Raw genomic sequence first — 19,914 nt, 5'->3', positions numbered from 1 at the left:
ATGTCTGTGAACATGTGCAGGAATGTGCTGCAGCAGGAAGGGTAGTTCTTTCATAGTTATCTAAAGGGCAGTAAATTTCCTAATTATGAATGGGACGACTATAGCTTTGTATTTGATGGAGTTGTTAATGTTTGCAACGTACTCGATGTTTTTATTTTGTACTCGATGTTCTTAATTCTCCGGTGTTCTTTTGTAAAAATGGCGAAAGACATTATATATTGTGAAGTAGGCATTTCCTTATAATCATCATAGCATGCATGTACAAAGATAAAAATAATTGCATACTTTCGATAATGGGAAATAAAATCAATGTTACAAAATGTTGTAGATAATCATAACCGAATAAATATTGTTTACAACCGAAGACAATTAAAAATTCAATATTACATGTGTCCGGAAACCTTCACGGGAGCAAACCGAACGATCACACTACCAAATTTATGTTTTCCTGGTCTTTGCTAGCAATCTCACTTTGTTTTTCACCGTGTCAAGAATGTTGTGTGGTGAAAAAACAATGTTTGCAACTGTACTTTCTCTCGATTCATCGACTCTGGCCTGCCAAAACATTATAAGGTGTTATACACATGGCTTGTTAACATTGTTAAAATTAACCGAGTGCATGGAACATAGTACATCCAACCTGAGAAACCGGGCAAGTCATCTGATCTCCGTCCCAGTGCTCCATACATTGCAATACCCATAATCCGCATGAATTGCTGGTATATAATGTGACAAAATTTAAAAGTGTCCGCATATACAAAACCGACTTTCTTTATGTGTAATGCAATATAGGTACTTACGTATCGGTTTGCTTAGGGATATCATAGCTTTTAATAGGCCATTCGTCGACATCAGGATATTCTGTGTCACAAGTATTGTTTGCTTCTTGTATGTCCTGTGAAATTTTCCCAATCTACGAAACAACAAATATATTACTGCACAGACATGACAAAGTACACAAAGACATGTATGTAGAGAGTGTAATACCAAGTCTTCCACAACTGATTTTGACAGCCCTAAAACAAACAGAGGATCAAGGACCTGGAATTCCTTCTTCTTTGTATGCATAACAACAGTTATGTAATGAGTTTTCCGTATGTTCAGTGCGAAAAATGTCTACAAGAGAAGGAAAAAACTTTGTCAATTATCATATTGTTTTATTCTAATTTCGCATGAAACATTGAAAGAAACTGATGTTACCTTCTCACGCTTGAAATATTCATCCATAACCCTACCTAAGGCTCCTGGTCTTGTAACTACCTCATCTATATTTCTAATATTGTATTTTTTCTAGTACTCGTTTTTCTGCTTGTTCAAGGAGATAGTTTGTCCTCCACGCAGGACATAACATTCGATCAGACCCAACACGGAGAGACAAATACCCAATAGCAGCATCAATAATCTGAAAACAACAACAATATTTTAAAATTCAAATAGTTTAATTACGAGTATAACGCAAACTTTTGGTTTTGAAGACTTACATCATCAGATAGCCATTCGTGCGCAAGAACGACGTTAAGCTTTTTCGAAGACAAGCTGGCGCCATATTCATTCTTGTACACTCCTTTAGATGCTTGTTTTGGTAGCTTGGATACTCGTTTTAACATATAAAGCGACAGCCTTCTATTTCCTGTCGTGTTGGTACCGCCGAAGATACCCCAACTTCATGTTCCGCAAACAACCCCGATGCACAAAATAGTAATAACATATGTGTTACAGGTTGCAGCATCATTTATTTGCCAACAAAGAAATAACGAATAAATGGTGTTACCTTTCTTTACACGGCTTTGACGTTTTGCTTTAGGTTTCGCGACCACATATGGTGATCCATATTTTTGATTCGTCGTCCGTTTCCTTTTCCCTCCAACTTGTACCGCCGCTGCGTTTCTCCTTCTACCATTACTATCTGCACATTTTGCTGTATTGCCCTTCTTCCTACTAGCGTCTCGTCCCATTGTTTCAACACTATGAGTACTCATAACTTCATGTTCACCATCACGTAGGTCATCCTTCTGTCCAGCATTCACCTTGGTGGTAGATCTTGCGAAAATGTAATCCGGTATATCCGAGGATGATGCCGGTTTTGTGGTATCATTTAAGATAAAAGGATTATCTTGTGTACCCTCTGTGTTACCAAGGTTTCCTGGTGTGACGTACACATTATCTCCTGCCTCCGGCACCCCATTATGCTTAGGAGGTGTGACAAACTTACCAGAAGTCTTTGTTAAATTGCTAATTAAAGCATCTAACTCGTCAGAACTGTTCTTGTACATGAATTCTTTCTTAGACGAATCATCGATGTGAATAGAAGTGTCTTCTTCCTCATCTCCTCCTTTCCCTGACTCTGATCCTTCAACCGGTTTGTACATGACACCATTCTTATTTAGCATTTTTAGGACTTCCCGCAAAACAAGTAGTACCATAATTATTCATTACTGATAATGTAATACTTTCGTGTTCGTAAAATGTATGGCTCCTCACCTCTGCACATCTCTTTGGTACAAGTGCTAATTGTTTGTCAATGTGATCCGTCAGTTCCTTCTTCAAACTTTCCAATAGTATGTCCTTGTTAGTAAGCCTCTGTCTCGAACGTGTCGAACGTGGCTGTTCACCATTCTGCGTTGTGTTTTGCTTTGTTTGCGCTCTGCCATTGGCTTGAGTTGTAAGATCATTAATAATCTGCATGTCAAATTAGAAAACAAATGTCATAAATTAATATAACAACACAACGTCGACTATGATATAATGTAGCTAGAAGTAGTGATTAAAACAAAACCTTCACTTTGCCTCTCCCACGACCATTTGCATAGTCGTACTGCGACCTCCTTTCCGCTTCCGCTTCAGTCCAGTTTTTCATTAGTGGCCGAATAGACTTGTGTGGAATATACGTAGGATCATCGAGGACTACCACCTTTTCCCAGTATAGTAGCTACAAACAACACATTTTAAATGAAATAAGTTTCAAATTGTCACATACATCAAATATAGTGCTAATCATGTTTGCATACCTGAGTGAGACAAAGATTTCCAACCGGCCATCCCCTACCTTTTGCTGCTGATCGTGTGTAAGCAGACAAATTATCAAGGAGGTAACGCAATGTGAAGTGATTCCAGTTAATGTTAAACAGTCTAGGAACATCCTCCACTAAACAGTAGTGATCTCTATCGACTGTTTTTGGGTCAGATGGCGCAAGAACCATGCCAATTAGCACAAGCAATGCTTTCCGCACAAAGTCATCATCGGAAGCTTCTCTCTCTGTATGTCAGCAATCAAGTCGGAAATAACTAGATTTCCACTAGACTTGCTGAGATAACTAGGCGGTATTTTCCTTCTACTTGTTAGACATTCTTGATCAATTATATCAAAAGCGGAATAACCCTCATTACGTAGACCATAAATGCATTCTATGTCTACAGAGGTTGCAGTTATCGCTCCTGCCTTGTCTTGTACGACGAATGTCTCGGCTTTAGGATCATATAGCTCTATCATAAATCTAATCATATTTGTGCGCGTGGCGAAGGCTGGCGATTGCAGCATCGTCCGCAAACTAGTAGAGCTAAACCTCGCACGTTGAGGTCCTGAGAAAGTGGCTACGAGATCCGTCCACAATGTGTAGTCACAATAGACCGGGCCATCTAATTCATCCATTCTGCAAATAACATATACAAACAACAATTATTGCCGACATAGAAAATCTCCTAACCATCTACAGCATAAATGTCAACCTAAAACTTACACGTCCGGCAAAGAATGAAGGTTTAGATCAAGCGCACTCTAGATCAAGTGGGCGAAAGGATCGATGATAAACGAGATTGCAAACGCACGCACCTGGAAGGCTGGAACACGGATATTGCCGTCGTTAGATTGAGCTGTAGGCTCCGCCGACGAAAGGACTCCTATCTTCTCCAGACGGCTATGGAAGGCGACGTTGACTCGAAGAACAAATCGTGGGTAGTTAGACGTGGTGCGTCGGACGTGCCGCTAACTAGGGCATCTGCTGTTAATACTATAATTAGGCAAGCTCTCGATGGATATCTGGGCCAGCCCGTTAGTACCCAGCCCATACACACGGAGGCCACTCTATGCATGTGATAAGACACTGCTTTGCATTCGGCAGACGCATCGATAACTTACTTCTCCCTCTCTCTTTTGGAGCAGCAATACATGTTCAAAGGTGCTGATCACCTACAAGCATACCATGGTTCCGCATGGCACCACAAAACAATGGCTTGTAGCTAGTACGACGGTGCAAAATATTTTTTAATTACGATTTCAATTGTTTGTAACGAAGAATTTTTAAAAAAATATGGTCTTTTTTGCACATTACTCGATCTGCAATGTACATAATTGACATATCTATAGTGCCACTGTCGAGTGGGGCATCAACAAATTTCACAATGCTACAACCCTCATAGAACACTTGTTCATGTCCAAACTTGTAGAGAAATAAGCTGGATAAAATTCATAAGCATTCACGACCGAACTCTTCACACATTGTCATAAAAGTGTTCACGGGCTATAGTGTACCGTTAAAAATGACATAAATGTGCACCATACTAAAAGTGTACCAACAGACATGGCATAAACGAAAATTTTAGATAGCTATAGTCTTCACGAGCGAAGTCTGAACCGGGCTGCTCTCACACACGATCAAGCATAATCTTCGGACCACCTTCTCCTTGCTTACGGAACCAGAACACGTATTTCTGATTTTTCTTGATGCCATTCTTCCTCACCACATCCATCCAGTGTGATGTTATCATGGCACCTCCTTTTGGTACCCCTTTCACCGTTGACATGTTCATCACCATCGTAACTTCTGTAACATGGGCACCTGGTGAGTAGAGCTTTATTGTTGCTGGTAGCTGAATATTGGGCAGAATGTGGTTGAGGGTGAACCTCCTTGAGAAGTACTGCACATAAATTTGACGACCAATTATCGGCGTATCTTGGTTAGTAGTAAGAAATGATGGAAATCAAAATTAATTACCATCTTTGCTTTATTCTTCACGATGTGTGATTTCTTGATGGTGCACACGTACAATGGAATTACAGGTAGGGTTTTGGCAACTAGTCGTTCGAGTGCATCAAAATCGTCATAATTCATCTTAACTCGATTTGCATACTCTATGAAAGCTTCAAAATCATACTCCCGTGAGGCCTGGGTAGAGCCGTTTTGCACGTAAACCATGTGCGCGGGCTCCCGTGAGGTAGCTAGGCAAGGAGCACATGATTTCTTCCATGGATGGTGATGTAAGTGGTGTTTGGATGGCATGGTGAAGCAGATCCCAAAAGATGGGACCACTATGCACACGCGCCGTCAGACGATCCACTGTTTTGACACCTTTTTCTGACGAGAACCCTATATTTTAGGGGTCTACACCACATGAACATGGGCATTCACACATGCAAAACCCTAAACCCATGGCTTGGAGTGGGTGGGATGACATGGTGCACCAGTGCCCACAACATGGGGTCACCCAAGGGTTGTGGGCCCACTTTGTGGCCTGGGTAGAGCTGTTTTGCACGTAAACCATGTGTGCGGGCTCCCGTGAGGTAGCTAGGCAAGGAGCACATGATTTCTTCCATGGATGGTGATGTAAGTGGTGTTTGGATGGCATGGTGAAGCAGATCCCAAAAGATGGGACCACTATGCACACGCGCCGTCAGACGATCCACTGTTTTGACACCTTTTTCTGACGAGAACCCTATATTTCAGGGGTCTACACCACATGAACATGGGCATTCACACATGCAAAACCCTAAACCCATGGCTTGGAGTGGGTGGGATGACATGGTGCACCAGTGCCCACAACATGGGATCACCCAAGGGTTGTGGGCCCACTTTGTGGCCTGGGTAGAGCCGTTTGGCACGTAAACCATGTGTGCGGGCTCCCGTGAGGTAGCTAGGCAAGGAGCACATGATTTTTTCCATGGATGGTGATGTAAGTGGTGTTTGGATGGCATGGTGAAGCCGATCCCAAAAGATGGGACCACTATGCACACCATTTTTTGCTTCATTTTTTTTTGATATTTAATATGTACCACCTCAACTAGCCTAATGGGCCTAATTTGGTTGGAGATGGCCCATTAGTCAAATCTAGATTGGGCTATCCACTGCAAATATTGTTGCTGTTAAATGAGATAGTTGTTCCTGTTTTATATGTAGCCTAATGGGCCTAATTGGATGGAGTTGGCCCATTAGTCAAGTCTAGATTGGGTTGCTGTCTGCTGTGAGTGTTGTAGCTGTGAAATGAGCTATTTGTTGTTGTTGAATGAGAGATTTGTTGCTGTCAAGTATCACATAAGATAACAACTCCACCCTACTGCCAAAACGCCGTCTTTATTTTAGATTACCAGAGGTTTTCCCCCATTTCCACTGGAAAATACCTTATCAATTATGTACAAATCATCTGCAACACAACTGAGCAAAACTGACAATATATTTCCCATAATCAAACGCTTACTTTGGCAAAATCTTTGACACTTGGTGAATTGAAGCATGGGAGTTGTGCTAGTGTGTCCTACCTATCTGTTTGGTTTCTGTAATGGATTTAGATGGCGGTTGTTTTCAGTGTGTGATCACTGCTCTAAACCTGTTCCAGGCTTTGCTGGTATTTCGGAGTTGGTGTCTAGTTTTAATCCTGTAATAGACTTGGCTTCTTTTTCAATGAAATTGGGGCTGGGGGGCAACCCGTGTTGATCTAAAAAAAAAATCTTTGTCACTACATCATGCTAACAGGCTAGATCAACAGCAGCAAATAGAACATGCTTACCTAGCATCCAAGCACACAACAGGGCCAAGCATGCACAACACATCAGCATATGTAGTAAGCACATCATACACATGCTTAAACACTAAGCATACTTAATTAGAAACATAGTTCACACATACTTAAATAGAAACATAGTTCACAACAGCATTAACCAAGTTTTAACACCACAAGCACGACAGAGTTTAACATAAACACACAACTAAAGAAAGAGGCATCAGGTAGGCAGGCAGGTCGGCAGGCAGGTAGGCAGGCAGGTCGGCACCATCCTCCGCATGCTCCTACTGCCGGGGGGCGTACTTCTTGAGGAACAGGCCGTAGGCGGCATGCTTGGCCCTGAGGTGTGCGGGTGTCTGCCCGCTGCCAACACCAGTGTAGGTGGCATGCCTGGTACATGCCGAGGAAGTCCGTCGGCATTTCCTTGCGGCTGCACCAGGGGCACTTGAACCTCCCTGGGCCAAGAAGGTAGCGAATCTCCCCGCACCTAAGCCTCGCGGAGAACATGCCTCGCTCTTCCGGTCCCTATCCTCCCGATCGAACCGACTTCATCCGAAGGATCCTCCCGTTAGATGAAGTAAATTAGGTTAATTAGCTGCTATTTCATACAAACAATGTAATGACTATAAATAGAAAAGGAATGAAAACAATGCAAAGTAATTATTTGTATAAATGCACATTAGTTAGTAACTATACATACCATATCTAATTTAAACAAAAACTAGTGTTTGGAATGGAACAAGTGGTAATACCATCACAGAAGAAAAACACTATGTCTAGATGCTGGACAAAGGTATACTTGATACCTGGAAAGGATCCAGAGGATCCAATCCATCAATATGCATGCTCAAATCAGACCAATGAGCAGATGCTCAAAAGGTATTAGTCATCACTTCGTATAGACCAAGTGATGCTAGCAATATTTGAGGCAAACAAAAACTTGGAGTGCCCAGTAGATGCAGATATGCAAAATAGTATGAAATACAAGCATATCCAAGTATAAACCAGATACACACAAAGCTTTGACAGCCACATACACCACCTAGCACCACCTAGCTATTAAACCATCAGAAACCCTTATTTTCTTCATAAAACAATCATAGTGGCATTCATATGTATGATACCCTACTGTGAGGATCTCTATTAATAAAAACCAACAGTTTATCCATCAAGGTGAGCAACCAGTAGCAGTAGCAAGAGCTACTGAGGTCACATCAAACCTACTAAGCCACAGCCATAGCATCAATCATCAATAATATGGACAGATTCAGATTGTGATGAATATTAATCCAACAATAGTTGGCATCCATCCATTCTTCTCAAACAAATTGAATCATTAACAATACACAGTTCATCAATAAAGAATTCCAGTGAATATCCTTACATAGCAAGCAACCATAGTTCAATTAGTAACAATAACAACACCAAATGATCAAGTTTACAGTAGCATGACTTGCACATGACACTCTAGTACGTGAAGGCAAAGCTCCAGTCAAGAAATCAAGGCTTCCATGCAGTGATTAACAGGCAACATCTGCAAGTATTGGAGCCACATTTCAACTTCTGTGTCCATACAATGTAGTAGCAGTTAATCTAAAACCTGTATAGACATCAATTGCAAGCAGGCACAAGTGATAAGTGAATCATCCAGTGCCTAGATCCATATAATTGCTAGGAACCAGTCATAATAGCAAGCTAATAAAACTAGATAGCCTTATTTATCAGCAGATAGGGATTACAGGGAACCCAACCAAGCAAGAACCTCAGATGAACACTTGAGCAAGCTCAAATTCATCTCTGGAACTACTAGAAATATAAAAATGGCTTGGTACTACAACAAATTCACAGCATATAGATTAGCCAAATCCACGGATTTCGTACAAGCTTGCGAGCGAGCAAGGCATTCCTGCATGTCGTCGGGGTCGGCGGAGAAATTTACCTCGGACGGGTCGGCGGAGTCGGATTCGTCGAAGGTGGGCACGTCGTCGGGGCTGTTGATCTTGAGCCCCGCCGCCTTCCTCTCCTGCCTCTCGCGGTTCTTCAGATTCTTCTTCTTGCGCCGCCGCTTCGCGCCTCCGTCGCGTGCGCACGCTTCTTGCTCGCCGGTGCAGCCACCGTCCTCTGGCCCCAAGCGGAGCTCAGATCTGGGGCAGCTCCGCCCGCCGATGAAGCCGCCAACTGGGTTTCCTCAACCGCCGCCTCCTTGCCCTTCCCCTCCTTCCCCTTCCCCCTCTCCATGGACGAGCGCGAGCGAGCACGAGAGCGAGCTGCTGTTCTTGACCTAGGGTTTTTTGCCCGATTTGGGGATTGCTTTTGCTTTGGATAGATGTGCTGAAGAGGACAGGGGAGAAAGATATTTATATCTCGGCGGTTCCGTCGTGGCCGCGCGTGGACACGTAGGCGTATAATACATAGAGGTATGGGTCATACGGGCTTGTACGTGGGCTGATACGAACCCAGCCAAACCCGAAGTACACAGGAAATGACGATCATGCCCCCAGACCCAAATCGGTATGAACGAATCCTAACCGTCCGTCTGTTTTCGCGATTTGGCGAGTTTGTGGTGGGTGCGTACGGAAGCAAAAGCGATAAAATGAGCACATCACAAGTTCACAACACAACACAGTTTAGCAAACTGCAGACTAAACCTACGTGTTTGGCTGTCTGATTATTTTCTAACCTAGTTGAATACATAATTATTGCGTTTAAAAGCATGTGACATGAAATGTGAAACTACAACCATTTGAGACAAATCTACTCATAGTTAGATTGATTTACCAAGCAAAGTAAGTTAGAGTTGTTTTAATGGAGAAGAGAAGAACCAGCAGTGCCAACTGTAAATGGTCATATGCTTTGTTTTCCATAAGGTAATAGCAGGAACTAAGCCTTCATTGTTCGTAGGATCGTAATGCTACAAATTATATTTTTATATACTCCTCAGGAAATCTACAAAGTTAGGAGATTGCCCCAAGGGCAACTATTACCACCGTCTATCTCTTGTGAGGTGTTACGCAAAACATAGGCGGCTAGCTGGCGTTCTCCGTGGCACTACGTTTGGCTTCGCGCAAACGACGCCCAAATGGTTGCTGCCGGGAGATTAGGGGTCTGCATTCAATTCGTGGCTGCACTGCACTAGTGAGATAGAACTCACTGCGCGTTTAAGATGAGTTTTGGTAAGTTTGATTTTCTGGGTTGCATCAGTTGGTACCCAAGTGCCACTTTGTTTGATTGGTCGCATGCTTTTTTCTAACCTCACCTATATGGTAACATGGTGACCTTACCTCACCTATCACAAGCATGAGCACGTAGATACCATCATGGCATCATTGTTCACAAGCTTCGGCATGGCACCGCCGGTCAAAAGCATCACCACGTCGCCGATCACGAAGACGAAGACCACCATGACACCATCGGTCACGCCGGTCACAAGCATGTGCACGTCGACGACCACGAAGATGAAGACCACCATGGCACCGTCGTTCACTCCGGTCAAAAGCATCACCATGTCGCCAACCACGAAGACGAATACCACCATGATGCCGCCGGTCACAAGCACCACCACATCGCCGACCACGAAGATGAACACCACCATGCCACCACTGTTCATGCCCGTCACAAGCATCACTATGTCGTTGACCACGAGGACGAAGACCACCATGACACCGTCGGCGGTCGCAAGCATCACCACGTCGCCGACCACGAAGACAAACACCACCATGACACCGCCGTTCACGCTCGTCACAAGCATAACCATGTCGCCGACGACGAAGTTGAATACCACCATGACACCGTGATACGTCTCCAACGTATCTATAATTTCTGATGTTCCATGCTAGTTTTATAACAATACCTACATGTTTTGCTCACACTTTATAATGATTTCATGAATTTTCCGGCACTAACCTATTAACGAGATGCCAAGGTGCCAGTTCTTGTTTTCTGCTGTTTTTGGTTCCAGAAAAGCTGTTCGGGCAACATTCTCGGAATTCGACGAAACAAAAGCCAAACCTCTTATTTCACCGAGACGGGCCCAGAACACCGAAGGAGAGACGGAGAGGAGGCCCACAGCCTCCACACCACCTTGGGGCGCGGCCTAGGAGGGGGGCGCGCCGCCCTATGGGGTGGGCCCCCCAGGCACCCCCTCGCGCCGCCCTTTCGCCTATATATTCCTCGCGACGCGAAAACCCTATATCAATCAATCATATTCCAGAAAGACTCCAGGGGCGCCGCCGCCATCGCGAAACTCCGTTTCGGGGGACAGAATCTCTGTTCCGGCACGCCGCCGGGACGGGGAAGTGCCCCCGGAAGGCTTCTCCATCGACGTCACCGCCTCCATCATGCTCCGTGAGTAGTTCCCCCATGGACTACGGGTTCTAGCAGTAGCTAGTTGGTACTCTCTCTCTCATGTACTTCAATACAATGATCTCATGAGCTTCCTTACATGATTGAGATCCATCTGATGTAATCGGTGTTGTGTTTGTTGGGATTCGATGAATTGTTACATTATGACCAGTCTATCTATAAAGTTTGTGAAGTTATTGTTGCTGCAATCTTGTTGTGTTTAATGCTTGTCACTAGTGCACGAGTGGCATGATCTTAGATTTAAGCTCTATAATTATTGCTTAGATTGTATCTACAAGTTGATTGCACATGTCTATGTCCGGAACCCGAGACCCCAGAGTGACAGCAACTGGGATAACTGGAGGGGAAGGCTTAGATATGAGGATCACATGTTTTCACCAAGTGTTAATGCTTTGCTTCGGTGCTCTATTAAAAGGAGTACCTTAATTACCAGTAGATTCCCTTGAGGCCCGGCTGCCACCAGCTGGTAGGACAAAAGATGTTATGCAAGTTTCTCATTGCGAGCAACGTACGACTAAATATGGAAAACATGCCTACATGATTAATAAACTTGATGTTCTATCTTAATGCTATTTCAATCCTATCAATTTCCCAAGTGTAATTTGTTCACCCAACACTTGTCACTTGTTATTGGAGAGTTACCACTAGTGTAGATAGCTGGGAACCCCGGTCCATCTTTCATCATCAAATACTCACTCGGTCCTATATGTCATTAGAAATAGTATCAACTATTTTCTGGTGCCATTGCCTCTGTGTTACTATTACTGCTGCTGTGTTACTGTTACTATTGCTCTCATATTACTGCTGCTTTCACATCACCCCTGTTACTAGTGCTTTTCCAGGTGCAACTGAATTGACAACTCAGTTGTTAAGGCTTATAAGTATTCTTTGTTTCCCCTTGTGTCGAATCAATAAATTTGGGTTTTACTTCCCTCGAAGACTGTTGCGATCCCCTATACTTGTGGGTTATCAAGACTATTTTCTGGCGCCGTTGCCGGGGAGGCATAGCTCTACTCATAAGTTCACTCGGGGAGTACACTCTACCTCTCTCTCTGTTTTTATTTTATTTTGTTTTGTTAGTTTACTTTTGTCTAGTTTATTTGTGCTTAGTTTATTTCTGTCTAGTATTATTTTGCTTAGTTTACTTTTGTCTAGTTTGTTTTTGTCTTGTTTTATTTTCCCTATATACCCGAAAATCCATAAAAAATTTGAAAAACCAAAAAATTAAAAACTGTTGTTATGGAAGAACCTACAACCTATTTGGAGCTTATTGAATTATATATGAATTATAGAGAATCAAGAAAGGGTAAAGTCATGAGTGCTGTGATAGAAAAATTGAATACAATTGCTAAAATCTTGCTTAAACGCCATGATATAAACTGTTGCTCTAAACATTTCAGTGGAGGCTTTTTGCGAGAAATATTTGGGTCTTCCGACTGCGGTTGGGAGGATCACGGATGAAGCCTACGAGTATATCACAGATAGTGCTAGAGGGCAGATGAATGGGTGGGCGGAAAAATTTCTAGCCTACCCGGGAAAGGAGGTGCTCATCAAATCAGTTATTCAGGCTAAATCTACATACAGTATGAGCTGTTTTGAGCTCTCCAAAGGATCTTGCAATAAGTTGGTATCGTTGATGGCGAGATTCTGGTGGAGTGGTAATCTTGAAAAGGGGTCGATGCACTGGACTGCATGGGATAAGCTAGCGGTGCCAAAGGAGAAGGGCGGCATGGGTTTCAGAGACATGTACGCATTTAACTTGGCGTTGCTTGGCAAGCAAGGATGGCGCTTATTAACCAGCCCAGATTCTTTATGTGCTTAGGTGCTCAAGGGGAGGTATTACCTGGATCGTGATTTCATGGAGGCGACAGCACCGCGGGCGGCGTTGCGGACGTGGCGGGCTATATTGGCCGGCAGAGAATCTCTAAAGTTGGGACTTATCAAACGAATCGGAACTGGAGATACAGTGTCCATTTGGAATGATAGTTGGATTCCCAAAGTACGTACAATGCGCCCAATGGGGATGCTGATTGACACAGATGTTGAGACTGTGGACGAGCTTATTACAGCCGATCACCAATGGGATGTGGCGAAGGTTAATTCTACCTTTTTTTCGCCCGATGCGGAGGCAATCTTGCAGATTCCGCTGAGAGTGCGAGAAGGTGATGATAGGCTAGCATGGGCCAAAGAGAAGTCGGGTATGTACACGGTTCGTTCGGCGTATCGAGCACTAGTGCTCCATGGCGAAGAAGAGCTGGCTCACAACTCGAATACGACGTCCTCGTCGGTGGGGGACGGAGATATGTGGAAAAAATTGTGGAAGATCAGAGTGGTTCCCAAAGTGCGTACCTTTTGGTGGAGGGTTATCAAAGGTTTTATGCCTGTTTATATGACTCTCTCCCGGCGCCATGTCGGAGATGATAACACTTGTGGGATCTGCAAAACTGCTCCTGAGGATCTAATGCATGCACTGATTGAGTGCTCTCACGCTCAGTTGTTCTGGGATGCGGCAAAGGAAATTTTATGTTTGAAATTACCGCGCCTTCATCCGCAAACATGGGCTAGAGATATTATCTGCGAGAATCTTATCACTGAGGAGGATAGACCGAAGATCATCACAATCATGTACTCGATCTGGCTATCGCGGAATAAATGGACTCATGGAGAGAGCGGATTTAATCCAACCTTGTCCATGAAGTATTAACGGGACACGCTCCTGTCCTTGGAGTTGCCCCCGGTCTTGCAGGAAACTCCTAAGAGACGATTAGAGTGCAAATGGAAGAGACCACCTGATGGAATTATCAAGATCAATTATGATGGTGCTTTGGCTGTCCAGTTTGGAGTTGCGGGAGGAGGAGGAGTTGCCCGGGACCGTAATGGTTTCATTGGCGCATGGTGCAAGGTGTACCAGGGGCTGTCGGATCCCCCGATGATCGAAGCATATGCACTCCGGGACGCGGTGATGTTTGCGGAGGAAAAACAATTCCCTCGGGTGATCTTTGAGACCGACTGCTCCGAGATCATTCGTATTTGGAAGCTTGGCAGTAGTGATCGCTCGCCGATCTCTCCTATCTTAGATGACATTCGCGAGTTAAGGTTGAATTTTGTTTCTTTTAGTTTGTGTTTTGTGGGTCGTTTGGCAAATGGTGTGGCTCACAATTGTGCCAAATTTGCTTGCACAAATGGGATATCACAGGTTTGGCCGACGGTTTGCCCCCAGTTTTTAGTTCACAGCATTGCTGCTGATTGTAACTCCGTGTTTTGTTGATTAATAAAGCTCACGATTTACACCCAAAAAAAACATCTTAAATTTCAATGTGGCTTTAGTGAAGAAGTTTTAATTATGAACTATCAGTGGAATAACTATATTCATCTTGGATTCGAAGAAGTAGAACAATTTGTTTTATTTATGGGAGCTTCTGAAATAGAATCCTTCATGTCTAAAAATTATGAAACCTGTGTTGCTTGTAAGGACCTTAAAGATTATGTCTCTTCTATCCTTAATTTTTGCATAGAAAGTTACAACAACAATCCTTATATCATTGATTATAAAGAGCGACTCATTCATGCACAAGAATGCACTTACAATTTGCAGGAACCTGTGAAAGAAGAAATTGATGAACCTGAAAGCTCATTGGATGAAAAAGAGAAGGAGAGTGATGAACAAAAGGAGGAAGAATGGATTAGCTACCCATGCCAACCTTCTAATGAGAGTAACTCTTTATCTCTTACACTATTTGATTGTCCTCCATGCTTACCAAAGGAGGATGAATGTTATGTTCCTGTGGATTCTCTTGAAATATTCCCTATGAGTAAAACTTGTGAGAATAATTATGCTACTGTTATCTATGATAATCCATGCTATTTTTATAAATCTTATGATAATGCTTTGTTTGTGCCTGATATCGAAATGCATGGTACTAAAGAGTTTTGCTTAGCAAATGTTTATGATAAGGCTCTAGATGATTGTCCTATGTTACTTGATAATATTAATTGTAGTACTAATGAAAATGGGATTGGAGAGGTTTTGACTTTATCTAGGAGTCCCATATCTTTTGAGATTGATCAATCATCTTGTTATATTATTGATAAAAGTGGGTTTGAAAGTTTTAATCCTATTATTTTTGATCTTGATAAAAATTATGTGTTTATAGATCATGAAAAACATGCTTTATGTGATAGTTATATTGTTGAGTTTATTCATGAAGCTACTGAAAATTATTATGAGAGAGGAAAATATGGTTGTAGAAATTTGCATGGTACTAAAACACCTCTCTATATGCTTGAAACTTTTGAAGTTACTCTTGTTTTATCTTCCTATGCTTGTCACTTTGTTCTTCATGAATTTATTTGTGTACAAGATTCCTATGCATAGGAAGTGGGTTAGACTTAAATGTGTTTTGAATTTTCTTTTTGATGCTCCTTTTGCTTCATTTCCTATTTTCCATGTGAGCATCATTAAAATCTACTGAGCCCATCTTAATGGCTATAAAGAAAGCACTTCTTGGGAGATAACCCATGTTTTTATTTTGCTACCTGTTTTGTTGTGTCTTGGAAGTTGTTACTACTGTAGCAACCTCTCCTTATCTTTATTTTATCGCATTGTTGTGCCAAGTCAAGTCTCTAATAGAAAGTTGATACTAGATTTGGATTTCTGCGCAGAAACAGATTTTTAGCTGTCACGAATTTGAGTAGATCTCTGTGTAGGAGACTCTAAAAATTCTGCAAAAATTCATGCGTGTTCCTCAGATATGTGGCAACTTTCATTAGTTTTGAGTTTTCTGATTTGAGCAACGGAAGTACCTCTAAAAAATTCGTGTTTACTGGCTGTTCTGTTTTGACAGATTCTATCTCTATTTTTTGCATTGTCTCTTGTGGACTTTAAGTAAGGCTTTCTAGACGTGGAGAGCTGTAGCTAATGTTTTATTGAGTTCTTGCAATGTGTCACTACAGGACTAAAGTGGATTAAATTTTTTTTGAGTACTAACCCCTCTAATGAAGTTTATGAAAAGTTTGGTGTGGCAGAAGTTTTCAAGGGTCAAGAGAGGAGGATGATATATGATCAAGAAGAGTGAAAAATCTAAGCTTGGGGATGCCCCCGTGGTTCATCCCTGCATATTTCAAGAAGACTCAAGCATCTAAGCTTGGGGATGCCCAAGGCATCCCCTTCTTCATCGACAACTTATCAGGTCACCTCTAGTGAAACTATATTTTTATTCCGTCACATCTTATGTGCTTTACTTGGAGCGTCTGTTTGTTTTTATTTTTGTTTGTGTTTGAATAAATTCGGATCCTAGCAATCCTTGTGTGGGAGAGAGACACGCTTCGCTTTTTCATATGAACACTTGTGTTCTTCGTTTTTCATATTCATGGCAAAAGTTAAAAGCTGCTGCACTTATTGGTATTTGGTTGGAAACAGAAAATGCTTCATATTGTCTTGAATAATTTGATACTTGGCAATTGTTTTGAGATCTCAAGTAGATCATGTTTAAGCTCTTGCACCATGTAGTTTAAACCTATTAGTGGAGAACTACCGTAGATCTTGTTGAAATTTGGTTTGCATGATTGGTCTCTCTAAGGTCTAGATTTTTTCTGGTAAAAGTGTTTGAGCAACAAGGAAGACAATGTAGAGTCTTATAATGCTTGCAATATGTTCTTATGTAAGTTTTGCTGTACCGGTTCATACTTGTGTTTGCTTCAAACAACCTTGCTAGCCAAAGTCTTGTACTGAGAGGGAATGCTTCTCGTACATCCAAAACCTTGAGCCAAAACCTATGCCATTTGTGTCCACCATAACTACCTACTATGTGGTATTTTTCTGCCATTCCAAGTAAATACTTCATGTGCTACCTTTAAACAATTCAAAACTTTATTACTCCTTATTTGTGTCAATGTTTTATAGCTCATGAGGAAGTATGTGGTGTTTTATCTTTCAATCTTGTTGGGCAGCTTTCACCAATGGACTAGTGGCTCATCCGCTTATCCAATAATTTTGCAAAAAGAGCTGGCAACGGGGTTCCCAGCCCCAATTAATTAACCTTAACTAATAATTCTCTTCACATGTTTTGCCCTGATTCATCAGTAAGCAACTTAATTTTGCAAATAGACACTCCTTCATGGTATGTGAAATGTTGGAAGGCACCCGAGGATTCGGTTAGCCACGGCTTGTGAAAGCAAAAGGTTGGGAGGAGTGTCATCCATAAATAAACTAAAATACATGTGTAAACAAAAGAGAAGATGGATGATCTACCTTGCTGGTAGAGATAACGTCCTTCATGGGAGCCGCTCTTTGAAAGTCTGTTTGACAAGGGGGTTAGAGTGCCCACTACCATTCGTTGACAACAACAAAAACCTCTCAAAACTTTATTTGTATGCTCTCTATATGATTTGAAAACTTAAAAAGCTCTAGCACATGATTTAATCCCTGCTTCCCTCTGCGAAGGGCCTTTCTTTTATTTTATGTTGAGTCAGTTAACCTACTCCTTTCTATCTTAGAAGCAAACACTTGTGTCAACTGTGTGCATTGATTCTTACATGCTTGCTTATTGCACTTATTATACTACTTTGTGTTGACAATTATCCATGAGATATGCATGTTGAAAGTTGAAAGCAATTGCTAAAACTTAAATCTTCCTTTGTGTTGCTTCAAAACCTCTTATTAAGAATTTATTGGTTTATGAGTTAACTCTTATGCAAGACTTTTTGATGCTTGTCTTGAAAGTACTATTCATGAAAAGTTTTTGCTATATGTTATCTATTTGTTAGAAAACTATAGATTATTGCCTTGAGTCACTTCATTCATCTCATATGCTTTATAATAGTATGATCAAGATTATGTTAGTAGCATGTCACTTCAGAAATTATTCTTTTTATCGTTTACCTACTCGAGGGTGAGCAGGTACTAAGCTTGGGGATGCTTGATACGTCTCAAACGTATCTATAATTTCTGATGTTCCATGCTAGTTTTATGACAATACCTACATGTTTTGCTCACACTTTATAATGATTTCATGCATTTTCCGGCACTAACCTATTAACGAGATGCCAAGGTGCCAGTTCCTGTTTTCTGCTGTTTTTGGTTCCAGAAAAGCTGTTCAGGCACATTCTCGGAATTCGACGAAACAAAAGCCAAACCTCTTATTTCACCGAGACGGCCCCAGAACACCGAAGGAGAGACGGAGAGGAGGCCCACAGCCTCCACACCACCTTGGGGCGCGGCCTAGGAGGGGGGCGCGCCGCCCTATGGGGTGGGCCCCCCAGGCACCCCCTCGCGCCACCCTTTCGCCTATATATTCCTCGCGACGCAAAAACCCTATATCAATCAATCATATTCCAGAAAGACTCCAGGGGCGCCGCCGCCATCGCGAAACTCCGTTTCGGGGGACAAAATCTCTGTTCCGGCACGCCGCCGGGACGGGGAAGTGCCCCCGGAAGGCTTCTCCATCGACGCCACCGCCTCCATCATGCTCCGTGAGTAGTTCCCCCCTGGACTACGGGTTCTAGTAGTAGCTAGTTGGTACTCTTTCTCTCTCATGTACTTCAATACAATGATCTCATGAGCTGCCTTACATGATTGAGATCCATCTGATGTAATCGGTGTTGTGTTTCTTGGGATCCGATGAATTGTTACATTATGATCAGTCTATCTATAAAGTTTGTGAAGTTATTGTTGCTGCAATCTTGTTGTGTTTAATTTTTGTCACTAGTGCACGAGTGGCATGATCTTAGATTTAAGCTCTGTCATTATTGCTTAGATTGTATCTACAAGTTGATTGCACATGTCTATGTCCGAAACCCGAGGCCCCAGAGTGACAGCAACTGGGATAACCGGAGGGGAAGGCTTAGATATGAGGATCACATGTTTTCACCAAGTGTTAATGCTTTGCTCCGGTGCTCTATTAAAAGGAGTACCTTAATTACCAGTAGATTCCCTTGAGGCCCGGCTGCCACCGGCTGGTAGGACAAAAGATGTTATGCAAGTTTCTCATTGCGAGCACGTATGACTAAATATGGAAAACAAGCCTACATGATTAATAAACTTGATGTTCTGTCTTAATGCTATTTTTTTTTTGCGAAACAGTCTTAATGCTATTTCAATCCTATCAATTGCCCAACTGTAATTTGTTCACCCAACACTTGTCACTTATTATTGAGAGTTACCACTAGTGTAGATAGCTGGGAACCCCGGTCCATCTTTCATCATCAAATACTCACTCGGTCCTATATGTCATTAGAAGTAGTATCAACTATTTTCTGGTGCCATTGCTGTAGGATAACGTTGCATAGAAAACAAAAATTTTCCTACCGCGAACACGCAATCCAAGCCAAGATGCAATCTAGAAGACGGTAGCAACGAGGGGGTATCGAGTCTCACCCTTGAAGAGATTCCAAAGCCTACAAGATGAGGCTCTTGTTGCTGCGGTAGACGTTCACTTGCCGCTTGCAAAAGCGCGTAGAAGATCTTGATCACGATCGGTTCCGGCGCCACGAACGGGCAGCTGTAGGATAACGTTGCATAGAAAACAAAAAATTTCCTACCGTGAACACGCAATCCAAGCCAAGATGCAATCTAGAAGACGGTAGCAACGAGGGGGTATCGAGTCTCACCCTTGAAGAGATTCCAAAGCCTACAAGATGAGGCTCTTGTTGCTGCGGTAGACGTTCACTTGCCGCTTGCAAAAGCGCGTAGAAGATCTTGATCACGATCGCTTCCGGCGCCACGAACGGGCAGCACCTCCGTACTCGGTCACACGTTCGGTTGTTGATGAAGACGACGTCCAC

This window comes from Lolium rigidum, chromosome 7 (assembly GCF_022539505.1).
Source record: "Lolium rigidum isolate FL_2022 chromosome 7, APGP_CSIRO_Lrig_0.1, whole genome shotgun sequence".
In the NCBI taxonomy this organism is placed as follows: domain Eukaryota; kingdom Viridiplantae; phylum Streptophyta; class Magnoliopsida; order Poales; family Poaceae; genus Lolium; species Lolium rigidum.
This window is presented reverse-complemented; position numbering follows the sequence as displayed.